The sequence below is a fragment of the Platalea leucorodia genome (assembly GCF_965183815.1).
Source record: "Platalea leucorodia genome assembly, chromosome: 3".
Lineage (NCBI taxonomy): Eukaryota > Metazoa > Chordata > Aves > Pelecaniformes > Threskiornithidae > Platalea > Platalea leucorodia.
In genome coordinates, this window is record NC_138825.1 from 116,017,238 (window position 1) to 116,036,977 (window position 19,740).

The following is a 19,740-nucleotide window of genomic DNA, read 5'->3' on the forward strand; positions in this document are numbered from 1 at the left end:
ATTGCATTATTCTTGCACCTATTTCATAATACTTATAATGGAAAAGACAGTCTTTTTGAAATACTAGTAGACTTTTTTTCAAAAAACTGTTTTTTTTCAGGAACCCTTTCGGTCTTACTATGCCTTCTTTCTTTATTTTTAAAATGTAAAAATGAGCTGTGAAATGTACATCTCTATATCCGTAAAATGAGAGGCACAACTTTATCTTTAAAATGTAAAAATGTGAAATTAAAAATGCTTCCTATATCATTAATTTGTGTGCCACCTTTATTCCTGTTGTAAATTCTTTTCCCTTGTGCATAATGGAATTGAGCCCTCAGAAATTCCTAATCCTTTACTATCAATAAGCAATATAGTGATATAAGTAACAACGCACCTACAGGACTTCCTGAAATGGAACCAAGAGTAAAGTTAAGTATTATCTGTGACCCTCTACAAATCAGTTTTGACCTGTAATGACAATAAATGTCAGGAACTTTGTAATTCTGCTACTGATACTGTACATCTTCTTTTTATAGTACATTATAAGACACTGTGGTTCCTATAGAAAATGAAGCTTCAGAAAAATAGCAACGGCCAGTAAAATCCAAAAAGGAAAACCAATTAATGTAAATTATATGGTTCTATAACTATAACTGCAGCATTTTAGTGGGCAGGCTTCCAGTTTGGAAAGCAAGACAGATTACCTCTTCTGAGGATTTGCTTTTATTGGTACAAGAATACAGCTCCATCTCAATGCAATTAATGCCAGCCAACCATTTTGACATAATCAAGGTAAGACACATCTGATTTACTACTAAATTGTACAGGAAAGGTTACCTGCATATACCCAGGGCATTTTTATATACCTAACAGTCAGTACCTTGTCTTTAATGCCTGCTTTTACTCCAGGGTTGCAGGTATATTTTAATTAATCCAAGTAAAAAATTCATAATTTTTAGCACTGAAGACAAGGCCTGAATTATTGTTTGAAAAGCTACATTAAATAGCTAATTAATGTAATTATTTCTTAGCATTGTCTAAGTAGCCTAAGTAAAAGCTTCATCAAGAAGCAAATACTGTAAGATTCTGACTTCACAATCTGACTACTGTTACAGTAGTTTAAATGGAATTCCAGTAGGTCAAAGTTTCCTCCAGTACCTCAGGTTTTTTCATGTTCCAATTTCAACAATATACCTTAAGAGACTTTTTTTTTTAACTATCCTCATGGACCAATTCATCTGCAATTTGCTATACTTTGTAGGTTTAAAAGCCCCCACATGTCTAAGCTGCAAGAAAAAAAATTCTGGACACATCAATAAAAAGGTAATATAATTCAAAACAGCTGCATATAACATGCCATTATACAAACTGATACCATATTTTACCCCCATTTTGCATTGTTAAGCTATGTTAATCTTCAATTCTGACTATAAATGTTTTATCCCAAGAGCAAATAAAGAGTAAAATTAATTGTATTCAAGAATAAAGCTACTTCTAACTATACTAAAATATCACAACTGTTGTACTATTGTATTATCATATACCTATTACTTGCGTTCCAAAATACTGTACTAGTGTTGAAAGTATGTTACCCGAGAAGCATTATGATTGTATATTTACATTTAAATGTGATTATTTATATTCTGTGTTGATGTATCAGATATAGAGCTAGGAAAAACGTTGTCTGTAAATCATTTAAGTCAGATATTTGGTGTACAAAAGATTGATGTTAGACATTCAAATGATAGCGTCTTTCCAGATTATTAGTTCTTAAAAATTACCTGTGCCTCTGCCATCTGAGCTATGATTTGTTCAAAGAGTTATGGGTTAATTACTTGACATAGGGAAAGTACCATTTTAACTTTGTGATTTGTCTTTTCCATGATTATTCAACCACAAAATTGTACGCTACATCTTTAGGAAAGACCTCTTCATGTTCCCATTCAAATCATCTGCAAAACTGCTATTGGCTTCGGTGCTTCAGAATTATAACAATTTAATCCCAAAATGAACTTTCTCTCTTGAACAAATGAACTGTGGCTTCTGGACCGAAACTAGCTTTTCATAAACCTTTGACTGCACAAGCACTCAAGTACAGTGAATAAAAAAACCTCTAACAGACTGAATTTATTTTTCTAATTGATCACATCCTTTATAGAAGTAATTTGAATTGTTTCTGTAGCTAGTTATTGAATCAAAGCAGGAGTTGTCTGTTCAATATAATTACAATTTTATGGCTAGCCCAAGCTTCTATTACTGCATTTCCTGATACCAGCATCCCCTTCTGATGTCAATGATGAGGACTCAAAGCTGCAATTTGTTTATGAAGGTAGAATTTCTTTTATTTACTCATTTTGCCAGATCTGGTGGAATTGATTAAGAGGTGGCAGACCTCTTCCTTGAGGAGCCACAGTGCAAAGTTGGTGAGGGACTCTCTTTCAAGAAACTATACTAATTGGAGACCAAGTTATTCTGCTGCTAGCTCAATCTCCCTTTTAGACATTCCTTCTCAGCAGAATCTCTCACAGTCCCAGTGAGCATCACAGCAGGCATGCTTTAACCATGGGGTCTTCATGGTCTTCAGTGCTCTGGTGTGAAGCTTGTACTCCTGAAGCCCTGTAGCTCATGAAGTATCCTCACAGTGCATCAGGTTTCCTCTTATGTCTTGATCCCACATCAGACACAGGGAGAAAGGTGAGATATCATGCCAAACCTGAATTTTCCCCCCATCTGCATCCCCATCTGAGAGGGATCCTTTCCCCTCTCTTTCTCCTGTCTCTAACCCAATTGCAAATCTCCCTTCATGTGCTGAAACACAGGCTTGTGGTCTCAGCATGTGCCAAGCTGTAAATGGCCTTGTGATGCAGGATGGACTTGCAGATGATTTGTATATTACCCCACAGAGGACTGTAAGCAAGGGGATCAGTTTTTCTCTTCTCCCCTCATGTCTACTGATATCAAGGAAATATTTCTACCTACATTACCCAACCAAACATGGCAGAACAAATCTTCATTCTGCTGAATACTTGGTTATATGCCAGGAGAAAGATTGTTTGTGCTTGGAAGACTATTTGTAACAGACCATCTATTGACTCTTGCCATAACACTATAAAAAATGCAATATAAATAAATATTTAACTAAAAAAAAACTCAAAAAAAAACCCCAAACAAACAAACACACACAAAAAAATCCATTTAACTATACATAGTCATTTTACCTCTAAAAGTTGTATTTAATGTTTGGGGTGGAAGGGCTGTATGCACATCTATATATAAAGAACACCTAAGGGAAAAGAGTCCAGCAACTTTAAATCATAATATAGACAAACTTTGTACTCAAGTTAATCATCACAAACTGGCACAGAGACACATCCTTTTGTTCTCTGCTCTCACATTCCGAGATGGATCCTGTATGGATTTTGCTCACAAGAAATATTAAAGCAGTAAACTTTTTTTCCCCTCCACATTCCTACAGACCCATAAATAGGGTGGCAAGTAAAAGAAGTGTATGTCAGAAATGCTCCAGCTGTTCCCCACACTCAGTGCTCATTCCTTTTCCAGCGTACTCCTCACCCAATTTTCTTTATCCAGAACACACAATAAAAATACCAGCTAAAAGTGAAGAAAATTTCTCACGGAGGCTTATATGCCTTCATCTCGCACTCTTCTTGCTGCCACACCCTCATGCAGCCCTTTTCTACTTCATCTGTAAAACGCACACAATAGTAGTGTATGAGGAGCTGCTCCCTTTCAAAGACTGCCGAGCACCACTGCCAGTCTGCCTTCTGGCTCTCACAACCAACCAAAGTCTGGTTTTAAGTAGTCAATTGCTCTTGCCAATGTTTTCATCTTTTAACTCATTTAGGTCTTTGAGGCCTCCAGCCTCGGTTTCCCACACCCTTGGTAAGTGTTTTTTCTACCAGCCAGCCCCTGTTTTTTCTGACTGCCTCCTCCTCCTCCTCTGCATATATCAGCATTTATTCAAAATGAAAGATGTCCAGAAGGAGGAGTGCCAGCTGACAAACATTTATTTGAAATATTTGTGCAGAGTAGAGGTTTAACCTAAATTTCTGCATCCTAAAGCTGTCTTTCTTTTCTACATACTTTTGGGACCTGTGGGCTTGTCCCAGCGAGGCACATAAGAATGACTGAAAAGTATTACGCTTTCGAATGACCCAGCTCACAAACAGTTTTTCACCCTTGGTAAGGCCTAGCACCAGGCTGTATAAGCTCAGGTCACACATTTGTACATGAAGGAACTTGTGTTGTTATCTACAAATATGTGGGGAAGCAACAGGTGGGGGAAAAACAGTAAATATGACAAAGAGCCTTGACCTCTTGGTGACAGATTTCTGCACTGGTTTGTTACAGCCTGGCAGCTTGTATAGACGCAAGCAGCTGGCGTAGTCTGCCAGACTCTGCTGACCTAGATGTCTGCCTGGTGCAGATGCTGTTCCTTGCTGTTCCTTCAGGGATCTGCGCTCAGGGAGCATATATACATGTATTTACCCTGTGAATTCCTTTAATGAGCCAAGATTATAAATATTGTGCCCCTTGCAGGAAGCCCAAAGGCTTGGCCTGGAATCAGAGCTGACCAGCATCCAGGGATGTGACTCAAACTGTCAGGAGAAGCAGAGACTCCTCCTCAGGTCTGCATGCAGTAGAAATGGTGGAGGGGGAGATTTTGCAATTAAAAGCTATTCTTAGAGCACTCAATCAGAGGCAAAGCTATGAGTTGTTAAGTGACAACATGTTGTCCCAGCAACCATCAAAGCTGTTATGGTTGTCCAAGACAAACACTTTTGCTTCCCTAGCTACTCCAGGCTGTGGGCAAAGGACAGTATCCAGCAGTCAGCTTCTGAAGACCTGGATTCACAGTCTTACTTCAGAAGCCACCAGCAGCACTAAGCAGAGTTTAAAACTGGGAATACAACAGGGATCTAGGTCGTGGCTGCCCCAGCCCTCAGCTGAAGCCTCCATGACAATTGCTGTCCATTGCTGGCCATCTCAGAAGCCCACTGAACTGAGAGACCTGCAGCACAGATGGTACAGCCCAATCTAACAGTTTATGCTGACTCTAATTTAAGATTTGTGTCTGTCTGTGTAGTTAAGGCAACTGACCTGAATAAAACAGCAGTAAGCACACTGCTCCTTAAAATGCATTTCCAAAAGAAAAGCAAGGATAGACAGTTTTCCTAAACTTTTTCCTCAGAGACATGCTTGCCTAGAGGTGTTCCTGTTGCTTGGCTTCTAGTCTTTGAACTAACCCATTGAATGAGCTGGATTTGATATGTTCCAGAGAAGTCCTTGACGGCCTATTCCTAGGGACGTGAGAGATAAAGTATGACAAACAGTGGTCAAATCCCAAATCCTCTGAACTCAGTTTGCTTCAAGTGGAAGTGATGCTGTCCTCGGACTCCTTTTAAGGCCAAAGGCATCCCTCATGATTAAGCCATTCCCATAGCCTTCATCCTCTGGAAAGTCATGGAGACACCATTAGAAGCCTGTCATTCTCCAACAAGTCAACCCAATCAGCACTTTGCCTATCAATGGGTCAGTTTGGGATAAGACATCATTAATGTTGATCCAGAATATTAAGATGACCAGAGGGCCTGAACTGAAGAGAGAGTGGGGAGTGAGGAAGGCTAAGGAGGGGCAACCCCAAGCCTACCTGTCTGCCAAATTAATAGTCATTCAGGTACACCTCTGTTTCTTTAGCCCCTCAGGTGTCATATGCATTATGTTACATGATAATTTGAAAAACAGTTCTATCCCAATATAGTACATGAGCAGTGAAGATGCAGAATATTTCTGTGTTACATGACAGACTCCCCTCCTCCTCAGGCTTCATATCTTAGTGTTATTACTACAGTCCTTGATATTTCACTCTCTCTAAAAGAGAAATGTGGAAAGGAAAATGTGGAAGACTGAGCACACAGGGTATGGCATGGTGCTGTATTGGGTTATGGTACATGGCTGCAGTGTTCCTTGAGGAAGGGTTGCTAGTGGGACTCTTCTGTATGGGGTCGTTCTAACCTGCATTTTGATGGTGTATCAAGAGGGTGCTTCAGGAGCCAGATGATCTTGAGTTTGCAGCCTCTCTCCTTTGCCATTTGCATTAAACTGAGCTCAGTGTTTCCCCAAATGCTCAGTGTGCCAGGGTAACTTAGGCAGGCAGTGAACTTGGCCCACAGATGCTGCATAGAGGTACTAAACTAGCACAGACCTGTTTCCTGTGCCAGGTCAATGTTCTCTAGCCCTGAGGCCAGCTGGCACCATCCTGCCACAGCCATACTCTTAAACATGCGGTCCAAAGAGAGTGGTTGCATCCAAACTGCCTATGCAGAATTGTTGCTGGGCCAGGCTTAACTCCCACACTATGTTCAGAAATTGTTCTGGAAAACTTTTAGTTGACCTGCAACAAAATGGTTCTGAAAATTTAACCATATGAATGAGTGATGACCAGGGCCTGTGCCTGTGTCCTTAATTTGCTAACATCAACATAAACTGGTGCTGGGAACACAGTGATGTGTTAATGCTCACTTATTCTCCCAGCACTCCCATGTGGCAGAGAAATACTATTCAACCATTTTCTTAATTAGAGCCTGAGGCCAAGAAGTTAGAACTGATGTACACAAACACATTGGTTGAAGGAACAGTCTTTGCTTTGCTACTTATTATGCTATTTGCTCTCTCAAGGGCCTTCTCTCCCTTGCGTTTTGAGCAGAAACTATTTAAAAGTTTTTCTCACACCTATCCTTTCTGCAGTGCTACTGAAAGGTCAGCCTTTATTCCCACCAACATATTCATGACTTCTCGCATCTCATAATTTCTGCAATATCCCAGTAAGCAGCTTATGGTCTCTTCATAATATTTCAAATTTCTCCTGGAGCCTGTCCTCCACTGACGAGGAATGTAAAAAGTTAGTGCTAAATAGGGAAGCAGTATACTGAGCTATTTCTTGTCACTGATGCATATTTTCCTTGATCTCTTGAGTGTTGCTTTTGTTTGTTGTCCAACTGTTATAATGGACATTTTTTTCAAGGATCAGGGCACTCCTTTTCTTCTACATAGTGCTTACAGTAAGACAGGGTACATGTCTGTGACAAGGATATTTCAAAACAGTAATACAAATAATATTAATTTGATCCCGTTGTTACATTGGTCAATTCACACAAAAAAGAATATCTTACAGCATTTACAGGTTAACCCTTACTTTAAAATCCCATATAAAAGGCAGAAAAAGGAGAAGGAGAAATGAAAGCACACAAAAAGTTAAAAATTATTAGAAAGTACTGAAAGAAAATTCTCTTTCCACATTCCCATTGTTCATTACTCTCTTTAATTTGTTTTTTTCTAAGATATTCAAAGTTACAACAAGAAAGACCATATATATTCCTTTCTCTGTGGTTCATTTGTATTTTTCATGTGTATGCAAGACAGTAATTTCTGAATGTACAATTGAAAATATACATTTTTCTCTCTTAGAGGTTACTGGGAGTTTAACATGGTGTAAAATAGAAAACTCGGCTCTAACTCATGTTCTCTTCACCTCACTCCACCCTCCCAAAAGAAAAAAAATCAGGATAAAGCAAGTTTAGTTTGACATCTCAGATGGTTTGTTAATGCCTATGTTAAATTTGGGGAAAAAAATGCTGAATTCACAGGCTTTGATAAAACAGTCATTTATTTCCCTGTCAGATATAATGAAAGTCGAATGAAACAGTCAGTTACAAACATACACAAAAGTACACGCTAAAGCTCAACATGAACACTCACTTCAGAGAGGGTCTGAATAGCAGTAAAGTCACGTAAAGGTATTGAAAAAAGTGCTTTAATTTACAACAGATTTTTTTTTCACCAGCAGCTGAGGACATATCAATGATTAACTTACGGGCTGGGTGCTCTTAGGTCTGAAGAGCTTCAAACTTGTTGACATATCTGGAAAACATGTCCAATACTACCCGTCCTCTCAGTCCCTGAAGGATCCAGACAACTACACATTGTGGTTGCACTAAAAACATTGAAACTGCCTGAATGAGCTCAAGACCTCACTCCTGACAGGGTAGCCAAGGAAAGAGAGTGCATTTTTGTGTACATACTAAAGGATCAAAGAGCAAATGTCCTGTCTGAACTTTAGTTTTATGAAGAGGAAAAGGCTGCATGAGAAAAAACTGCCAATTTACTGTTCCATAATTTTTGTTCATAAGCATTCAGTATTCAAAATACTAGCAAACTCACTGTAGTGGTGAGAATTAACTGCACTACATAATAATAATGGGACTACTAGAGTTGTTGTAGGAGACTGTGGTGTCCATGCAGCCCACATAATGTGATGATTGCCATTTTAGGCTTTATAGTGGGGTTGTCTCTGGGGTCATATATATGTATATGTGTATTTATGTGTGATTTTAAATCTAGCATACATGTGTGTGTATGTATGTATGTCAAAATCTTCCACCATCTGTTTAAAGCCATTTTGCACAGTCTAAGCAGCATCTCTTTGACCATCCTGTGACAGTGGGTGAAACATTCTCCTGAATCACGGGAACTACCTGCTGCCAGAAAGCAGCAAAAAGGACCTTCACTCTTGCACCAAGGCAACAGCAGGGGCGAAGTAGAGAAGGGAGTGTACAGTGCAGTAGGTGATTGCTGCCCCTCGACCTCCACACTGGCAAGTGAGATGTTCATACAGGATTTATAATCTGGATCTGTTCTTGAGCTACTCCCTGTTTACATTTAGGTAGATGATTACGAATTAAGGCCCCAGTTCAACCTTTCCTTGGACACTTTGGTATCTTTTCACTTGGTGCAATGAAGGCTCTGTTAGAAAAGAGCAAGAGAGTAATCTTTCATACCTAGCGGTATGCAGGAATTTGAATGTAAGCATTTAAATACAACATAATGAACAAATTAGAATTCAACAACTAATATCTTAATGTTTAAAATAATTGAAAGCATTCTTTAAAGTGCTCTTTTCTTCTTTTTTTTTTTTTTTTTAAACGACTAATCCTTTTAAGGAAAACCACCTAACATTTCCATTTGAATGCAACTTCACTATGCAGACTTAATCTCTTTTGTTGGGCTAACATAATCCAAAATGACTTGTGAGAAAGGCTCACAATATTCCTTAGGCAGAGCAATGAAAGCCCCAAGATTTAAGTTGCATAAGATTTCACTGATAATAACATCTTTGGTATTTGGTAATGAAAAAAAATCTGAGGCATAAATCATTGACTTTGTCAACATCTAGTACAGCCTGATGATTGCAAGAAAAGATAAAAGCTCTGATAAATGTTTTGTTATTTATAAATGTAGTAGGCATGGTTAGGAGTTCTTTAATTAAAGATTTAGTGCTCTCAGTCCCAGGCCTCTTGCCCTTCTCTCCAGAGATGCAGATGCATCTAAAACCCATATAAAGTCAAACATCCCTGCCTGGTTTTAAATTTAACATAGCTGCCTAGTCAGGCTATTGGTCTTTGTCAGATAGTGGGTTACATCCACATTTGCTGAGCTTCCAGATAAAACAATAATATAGTGATGAAGCCTCCTTAACTACAAAGAATTAGTACACATTAACATTGTTATTTTTAGAACTGGGCAAATACTGGAAACAATTACTGCCCTAAATTGCTTATTATAAATAGCAGAGTCTAGTTTCTTTCCAACATAGATAGGAAACCACAAGCAACTGTAAATATCATCATAAAGCATCCTCAGAAAGGGGAAAAGTCTTGTACTTTAACACCGAGGATCTGGGAAGCAGAATTACATTTCAGGTTCTGCTGTATGTTTCTTATGTGACCACAGGCAAGTGATTTCACCTTGTCCCTGAGACAAATACAATTTCTCAGTAATTAGGCAGTCTGGAGTATCAGGGGATTGGGACTGCAGAGTATCTTGAGACCTCTGGGTCTCACAGCAGAGGTGGCTTTTCTGGAGATGGTGCACCAGGAGACCTCTGAGCAGCAGTGTTCCCCCACTGCAGGCCAAAACTATTGAGATCTCTCTCATAACACCTGCAGGTTTCTTTTGGAGGCTCAAAAATCATTGTGCTAGACTTCCTATCACCCAGGCACAGATGTTACCAAGAAGAGCTGCAAGCATTCAAGATCCCCTCTGTCACTCCTGACAATAAGGAATTTGCTCCAGGATTTCACCCACAGCACAGTATATGTCCAATACTTGAGTTAAGCTTTGCTGTGACTCCAGCTTTCTATTAGTGCAACACGTCAAACACCTTGAACACAGTTACTCCAAGTGTAGATAGAACAGTTCCTAATTGCCAAAGCATTGCAGATACCCCAACACCAAACATGTAGCTTGAGGCATCCCATAGCCCATTTGTAGCTCAATACAGAGACTTGCCATGGAGCTGGTATCCAGTCCTGCCTTTCTGACAGACAGGCCCAGGCGTGAGGACCTGGATGAGAAATACAAATGCCTGTCTCCAGTCACACCTAATTACTGATATCAATTCACAAGCATAAATCTTCCTGATCCATCACCATATCCACACTGCCAGCAGAAAGTTCCCTCCTTTCCCAACAGATGCTGGATCTCATGTTATCCTGCCTTTAAACAAGTCTTTTCACAAAAGAAATTGTTCCTTTTCACTGTTTCCTGCCTTACCTTTCTCCTCAGCAATGGCTGCTGTCACTACGGTGCTCAGAGCACAAGGAGTCATGACATTTCCCCTCAAGGACTTATCTTCTGCTGAAGCTCCCTCTTGTCCTCCTTCAAGGGATGACAGGACTCCACAGTTTATAGCAGGAGTCAGAATTTATTTTAGAACTTGTTTAATAGTTGATTCCTCTTTTCAAAAGATGAGTTGTCAGCCTCTTCATACACAGGTATTATTTTGAGCCAGTGACTGAGCACAGATAGTGCTGGGATGGATAGTCTGGCATGTTCTTGCTTCCTGCCCACCATGGTCAAGAGAAAATATTAAAGTCTCTAATGGCAGTATGCAGTCTGAAAGTGAGACCTCTCTGTTTAGATATCATCATGTAGCATTAATCTGTGAGTACCTATGTTCTCATTATAGACTGTGGAGATTAAGTCACTTCAGCGAGTAGAGTTTGGAGAAAAAAAACTCGTCCAAAAGGAGACACCTGATGTAGACTCACACCTATGGTAGGATTCAGAACTCTAAGCAGAAATCTAGTGCCATTTGAGACACTCTAACTTGTCCAAGCTATCTGCATAATACCAGCAGATATGAAATGGTGCCTATAGGAGACCCATATTCTTTTAGAGAAGCAGCTAGAGAATAGGTGCAATACTGTATAGTACCCAAATGAAAGAAATATATACCTATAATAAGATTTAAACCTATGGTTTATACCTATACATTGTATAACATATATAAGGAAATATATACTAATATATTAAGTGAACTTAATCCTGTCTCTAAATCTAAGCATCTTAATTTCAAACAAAATCCTGTCCAAAGTGCCAGTTCAGCTCTCCAAGCAGAAATGTGCTTTGATTTCAGACATACACAGTTCTGTAGTATTGATCTATTGTGCTGTGTAGGAGAAATTCAGGAACTAAGAAATTTCTTTGATATAAATGAGGTGTGCTGCAGATATGTCAAAATGTAGAAACTGTCCCAGAAAGTTTTAGTGAAGAAGTGCCTTGGTTAGAAGGAAATGGAGGTGGGGGGGGAGGAGAAAGGATATTTTTGTTTAATTAGATTACTTGGATAGTTTGCAAAAACTGTTTATGGTTAGCAATGAAGCAAAAGGGTAACCATGCCAACGTTTTAAATGTTGCTATAAATGTGACAAAAATGATCTGTCACTGTAGCCAGTAAAAATTACATTTTAATTTTTTAATGTACTTAAAATGGTAGAAAATGAATATGCTAATTTGAAAAGTAAAGTGTAAAAGACGAGATAAAGACTGATTCTTCTAAGCTGTCCTCAGCTGTTCCTGAAAGTCCTGTCACCATGCTTGTCACAGGCAATGCTGGAATAAACCAATAAAGCTGTGTTCTGGTGTTAGCAAGAGTGCTCTGATACCTAAGAAAAACTCCGACTTTCTGAAATGATTTTAGTGTTACTTGTCAGAAATCAGCCAAGTAAGGGTAACAATTCCCAATCAGGTCTTGACTAACTTCAGTTTAATTTGGTGGTCAACACTATGATCACTGTGATCCCAGAGGTTTTACTCAGGTAAGGCAGGACTGAGCCAATGTGAATTGTCTTGGCAGTTCTGAAATCTGGACCTCTGCTGCCTGCCCTGAGGAGCTGGAGAGATCTATCTCCTTCTTCACTAACTTTCAATTCTGGGGGCTCCAGTTGTGACTTATTTGTAACTGTTTGCCAGAAAATTTATATCAGTTCCTCCCTCATCAGGAACATGTCTCTTCAGATTCTTTGCTAATATAATATCTTGATGGACCCAGGTTTCCCTTTGGTTAGAAAATTAACTAAATCCTTTTTTAAAAGCCTTATTCTTAAATTAGGGTGTTCTTTCTATCTTCAGTGTCCACAGAATTATTTCTTGTGTCAGGACACCTAGGGGCTGATGTCTGCGGTTGCTCATGACAATAGCTGAACTCAGATTCAGCAAAACAGCCATTTTCTAGCAGTGAGAGTGGAGAAATTTTTTTTTCTTTGCAATTAGACCAGTTTTGCCTGCTGTAGGGCTGTTTATGAAGCTTCATTCTGCCATCTGAACATACCCTAGCCAAATGCAAGTGTCAAGAACAGTTTCTACCTCTGATACCTTCATTAATCCCAGGTATGCTTCTGCACAAAGGTCCATGCATGGTGCTGCACATCTCATTGCTGACTGTCTGCAGGAATCTAAAACTCACCTCCAGGTAAACCATGTTACTACCAGAATCACCCACAGGGTGCTTTTCAATGTGGGTTATCACTTTAGCACAGACAGTGAGATTATCAACAAATACACTTTTTTAGGAATATGATCTGTATGTTGAACTTCCCACTCTTCCCTCTCTCACTGGTACCTCAGAATCTGTGGTTGAAAGACCAGAGATAACCAAGACATCCTATATACTCATTTGTAGCCTTACAGAGTGGGGAGCATTTCCTCCAGTTACAGGTGAGAAGATCTATTAAATGAATGGACATAAGGAGAATACTTTTCAGAAAAGTGCAGTTATTGAGAAGTAAGATCTCCTGCATTACTTTCTGCTTTGAGGGCAATTAAAATAGCTACCTGCAACATAAACAGGTTTCTACTTTTTTAAGGCACTAACTCATCAAATGCTAGATTTCTAATGACTAGAAGTGAAAAATAGTTTTCAGTTATTGGTGCTCCAATCTGTTTAAAAAAGGTATTTCAAAAGGAGGAGGAGGATGAAGTGAAAGATCAGCTCCAGGAACAGTGATATCTGTCCCTGAAATATTCAGATGTAATTTTATTCACCTTGGGCCACATCTGAGCTGCAGTGGGAGTATAATCTCCCTTTGACTTGACATCAGTATGAAACCAAAACTATGCAGTCACTTTAGGTTCAGTGGTTCAAAATCAGTTTTCCACTAATAAACTCCCTGAAATTTTAGGAAACTCTGGAGACTTCTGTTCAGGCTCATTCTTAGCTTGAACAGAGAGGTGAGTTCAACTTCAATTCAATCAATTTATTCAGAGAGTTACATTAGAATCTGACAGTTAAAATTATCCAGATTCATTAACAGAGACAATAACGGTCAGTAATTCAAAGGGGGAGAAAGCAAAATATATGGCTTTCCAACTGAGCTACATTAAGATCTAATAAACACTGCCAAGAAGGTATCCAGATTGCTAATCAAAATAAATCTGAGGATTACTCTGTTCTACGATGTTTTGAAGGAAATAAGTCTCTTCAGTTCCAAGTCCAGATTAAAGCAGCATTTTGTGCTACAACTCACTGCCCTTTAGTTTATCAGGACACCTCCTTAGTGGCCTTCCAAGCTGTAGCTTGCTGGTAAGGGACACTGACAGCTCCCAGCATTGGCAGAGACAGTTCTTGTGGGTTCCCTTGAAACAGGTCCAGCCGGGGGGCATGTGTAATCCCCTGTCTCTCCTCCAGAACATCACACCATAGGCCTCTGTAGTGCAAGATGTTACTTTGTGTTGATATTTAATAACCTCCTCCCTTCCAGCCCCCAAGAAGAGAGGTCTTGGGACTAGCACATTACCCTATAGCTCAGGAGGGTTGGATTTAATTTGCTTGATTCACTACAGGCTTTCTGTTTGACCTGGGGCTAATCACTTTGGACCAAGGCCACAAGGGGATTTAGGTAGAACCCAGATCCTCACCACTCTTGCTTATCCAATACCTAATTTTCTGCTGGTTGGCATGTGCAAAATTGCCTCAGCCCTGATTAGAGCCAGGCAATTTTTATGGAAGAATTCTTTGTTTGCTCAAAAATGCACTTTCGTGTTGATGGAAACTATCTGCAAATTTGTACCAGATTTGGCCAATTGTTTCAGCCAAAAAAAAATATTGGAAATGTCAAGATGATTTGTTTGAACATTTTTAAGGAAAATATTTTTGAAGCTGTTCCATTTTGAATAAATAATCAAATATTCAGTGAAGTAAAACTAGAGCCTGACTCGCCCTCATCTTAGGTAAGAACCCCAAAAAGAGTTCATTTCTTGCTTACTGTCAGTAAGATCTAAAGGAAAAAAAAAAAGGAACAGTTTCTAGAAAAGAGACTGAATATATCTAACAGTATGGTCATTTAGAGTTCCCTATGAATAAGAAAAAAATTTAAACTCTTTTTATGATCAGACAGACAGATGTTAAAACTGCCAACACCTTCCAGACAAAAGCCTAAAGTGTTGGTCCATTAACAGGAAAGTCGATGCTTTTTCATGTCTACAAGATGATCTAGGGATATTATTTCCAGTTAATAATCAAAAATAGAGTTTAGCATCTATCTGTTTTTTAGAGATAAGACTTATGGACAGAGGTCCAATTTCTCTCCCAGTTTCTTACTGGCTACTTATTGTTCTCTCTTGAATCAGTTAATTAGATTATGATCATTCAGATTCTTTCCAGTCATGCACTTTATCACTTTTATAGACAGTATGGGTGCCTAATTCAGAGCTGGAAAGTTGACTGAATGGAATGAAATGTGAAAAGTAACTATTGTATTTTGTCAAGTCCCTCTGGATATTTATGAAGTTTCCTTTTTGCCACAGTTTTCTGCAAATAATTCTTCTCCATCTCCCAAAGACGCTGTATGCTGTTATGAAGCTTAAGGAGAATTGTAACTGAGTTGTTGAATGCCAGTATATTCAAGGCACAACTCATTCACCTAAACCTAGGTGCCCAATGGTATTTGAGATGACCAGGCACATTTTCCTGGCTTCTAGCTTCTGCTGCAAAGGACAAGGATTTTCTGTGGGAACTACACGTCTGCCATCCCTATACAGAGGTACTGCTTTCCCAAGTATGTCTCAAATACAACTGAACTGATCTCTAAAAACCTTCAGGGTTTTCCTTCACTGGGATCCTGGCATTCAAAGAAAAAGTTCTTGCTAGCACTGTGTAACTTCTAAAGTAAAAATAATACCCCTAAATGCTCTGGAGGTCTGCAAACAATCTATGTGTTAGACAATCTAAGCTCTGTTCGTCAAATAGTTTTAACTCATTGTAAAAGCCAGAAGTTCATTGCTTTATTCTGAAGAGACTAACAGGCGATAAAGGGGCAGGGGGAAGGGAGACGAGGAGGAAAGCCAAATTATTGCCTTCAGTTTATGAACTATCAGAAAAGTTTGGGGCTGACTCCTGGGCAAAAGCATAGCAGTTTTTTTCCTTCCTGATAGCTAATTCTCCCACCACTATCAGTTTAGAAATTTTACTGTGCAGGATCATGTTTAGAATTTGTGTATCTCTTGGTCAGTGTAACAAACATATTTCTTAAACTGACAAATAAGATAAAGACTTAGCCTGAAATTGAAACTTTCTGTAGTTCAGTAGAAACTGAAATATTAATTATGTTGCATAAAACTAAACTGTCTTTAAGTTCTTAATTCCTTGGTTATTTTATTCTTTCACATTTTTTCATTTGTCACATTTTTTTGATGGCTAGAAGTGTATAACTCCTTCCCGTTTAAGCATGTCCACAATCTTAGAATGCATGGATATGTGTATGCACATATGTGTGTGTGTGTGTGCACGCGCACACGTGTGATGTCCCCGCTCTGTTGCATGGCTCCCAGTGAAGTAAAAGGGTGGTATGCCCACTCATAGGTAGAACGAGCCTCAGGAGTTGCAGAACCTGACTTCCAGTCCCTGGCTCTGGATGATTTATATTCTAATCATGTCTGTTGTCTCCAGCACATGGATTCAATGAAGTGTGAGATGCTCTGCCCATAAAAATGTAGGAGTAAAAACATACAGTACATTTTTCCATTTGTTAATAAAGTTCAACAGGCATCTGTGCAGAGAACATACAATAGTCATGCTACTTATGTGTAAATGTGGTCTCTCTCAGTGACTTCTGTAAGCTCATAAACTTCATTTATCTATACCCAGTAAGCTATTTTCAATGAAAGCGTCATTCTGAATGAACCTGTTATAGGCTGGCTTTATGTAGCTGACAAATTCATAATTTCTTTTCTAATTTTAAAAGCATTCAAAACTCCAGAAGTTAATCACAGCTTTCTGACTTATGATAAAGCTTGATGGATTCCTTTTTTCCACCAAGTAGTAACAATCCTTTAAAATTCAGTTAACTTACTTTGAATTCACTGAATCATTTCGTTTGTCATAACACAGTCTTTTATAACCTTTTGTGTATAAATAGGGAAAATTAATTGCTTCTGGCAACATCAAAGTGTTGTTTCACTATACATTTAATCATTAGCTTTAAATGCTCCCAAACTAATGTTCCAAGACATTGTGAAGAGGTAATAAGTTCAAAGCAATATGAAACATAAAGCAGGACTCCAGAGTGAGTTGAAAGGATTTTCTTTAAATGCATAAGAGATTTCAAACCCATTGTACAAAACTTTGTAGGAATTTTGGCCAGAACTGAAAGAAGAGCCTTACTCCCATATTTGAATGAATTTCCAGATCTGCTAGATACTGTATGCCCTTCTGAACTCAAACAATCTGTCTCCAAGAAATAAAAAGTACAAAAATAAGCTTAATTGGTTCTGATACATGTCAGAAGTTGTGCTTGTGACATATTAATGAAGCTGATGAATGGCATGCATGGTTAATATAAGGTCTCGCAAAACTCATGAGTTTTACAGTATCATTAATAGCTGGAACTTAAAATGATGAGTTTTCTTTTACATGGTCAACTTTCTTTTGTTTTCCTTTTAACAAATGTTTAGGTTCAATTGCTTATGAAGACACATATTTCAGTAAAAAGTTTTATTTTGAAGGAGTTATTTCTCCAAACCATGTCATCAGTCCTCAAAATATCTGGACATTTGGATCCCAGGCACTCTGAATGTCTTGGAGATATGCCTTTGTCCTGGGGAGAGTCATAACGAGATGCAACGCAGTTATAAGTCATTTAATAAACTTAAAAGACAACAATACAACAAAGGTGAGGCATAAGAAAGTCTTGTGCACTTAGTTTGAGGAGATTTAATGCCTGCCACAAAGCCTATTGTAACCATGTCTTTCCTGTATGGGATTTGGATCATGACCATGATGATGTTCCACATTGCCTTCAATCTTTATCCATAATTGGTAAACTGAGAGCAGCAAGATCAAGGCTGTCACTTGTTTTCAAGTTCCCATGCAAAACTGCACATGCATGAGTTTCATGCTGAAAACATTTAGTGCTATTACATAAAACAGAAATTTGTGAGTGTATGTCAGTGCCAGCACTGAGCTGAACACAAATGCACATTGCGCACGCACACAATAGGTTTTTGTTAGCACTTTGCCTAAGAGCACTGTGGTACTGGACAACACTGGACCAGGGCCTCAGGGAACAGAGCTCTGAGATTTGTTCTGACATTGGTTTACATTGTGATAGTGAGGACTGTCTGAGCCTCAATTTCTCTAAATAGAGAGCACCACTGCAGATATTTATCCTTCTCAGAGGCTCTTACATGTAGCAATAACCCAAGGATTTTTTGAGAGTATGCCTTAATGAAGTCTGCAAGATACAGCTGTCTTATAGTAAATATGGGCATCTGCAGCACCCAGTTCCTTGGAGGCGTAAAATCATACTCATCAACTCAGTCTAATATCCTGAAAAAAATATTTCCACAGATTATTTTTTTTAAATGTGGTCTCCACCAGGTTATCACAATTTTATCTTGACTGAAAATGGAGGCATGTTCACCATCCCAAATACCTCTACTTACTGTCCAGATGGACAGGGAAAGGGAATGACAGCGAGGTACAGGTTTACAGACTGGCTCCAGCTGTCAACAGCCTTATTCAACTCTATCCGAGTATACGAGCTCAGCCTGTCCCCAGAAAACATGGGACACTGTTTCCCTGTGCAATTTTCCCAAATCCTGCTCACCTTTTGGAAGCTGAATAGCACCTGTTCTTTCACTAGGCATCCTTTGGAGGTGCAGAGAAGAAATAATTTGCCCATTGACTTTTAGCTCTTGTATCTTTGATACATAATGAATACATGCCGCAAGCCCTTTAAAGAAACAGCCTATTATTAATTAAAGACTAATCAAGAGTTAAAGGAAATTCTCTTTCCCTTGGCTTAGGCAGTTCAGTTCATATTGTTTTAAATCAAGAAATAAATCTAAAACTAAAACATTCTCTATATAAATCTGCAGAAGATCATCTGAGATAGACAGCACCACATATGTTTATAGTTGAGAATCTGGCAGCCAGAAGATGTAACAACTGATGGTCAAGATGTTCTGGTTCAGAGTTGGAAAGTAAATAATTCCTGAGAGGAAGGATTCTACAGTTCTGGGCAGCTGATCCGGTAATAAAATAAATAAGCAATAAAATCCACTTCCTGTTTTGAGAGTTCACATTTCATACTGGCAAAATTCTCCTATTAAATTCAATTTCATGCTTCCATAAATAAACCTGGCACCTTTTTAAACACTTTTCCATCTGTTTTACAACTAGAAGTGTATTATTTAATGCACTCTTGGGATTCACACCAATGGGAAAAGGACTACTTGTGAAGAACACAACATTTTAGTTGGAGAGAGTACAGAAAAATAATCACTAGCTTCCCTAAATTCTCAAACAATTGTAACAGGACTCTGATGTAATCATTTTTATTAGGAAGGAGAAAGAAATATTTTTTTTCTTTTGTGTGTAAATGTTATTTTTATTCGACATGAAATGGATTTTGAACCAGAACAGGATATCTACTTTTTTGTTTATGAACAAATATTTCTCCTTCTTCTTCAAGATATGGAAGATGGCTCCTATATGTGCTAACGGTGTAAGGAACTAATCAAGTTAATCCTAGAAACCCTTTCAGTCAGAAGCTATCTTTATTGTCAAAAGAACTATAATGTCAATGTAAGTAGTCATCTTTAATTTTTAGTGCCATTTGCATTTATGGATCCCAAATTGCTGTACAAAAGCTCCATTATCTTTATTTCATATGTGATAATATATACATATCATATAATAAAATAAAAATATTAAATAATTTGCCCCAATCATCAGCAAGTCAGAGGCAGTCAGGTATCCTGAGACACAGACAAGTGGACTAGGTGCTTGACTCTCCTGTATCTCCATCTAGGAGCAGTGCTAAGAAGGACAACTGACAATTCTCAGGGTTTTTCCACTTGTCCTTGATCTTGGACTGAGATGCATTGGTGGAATAGAGT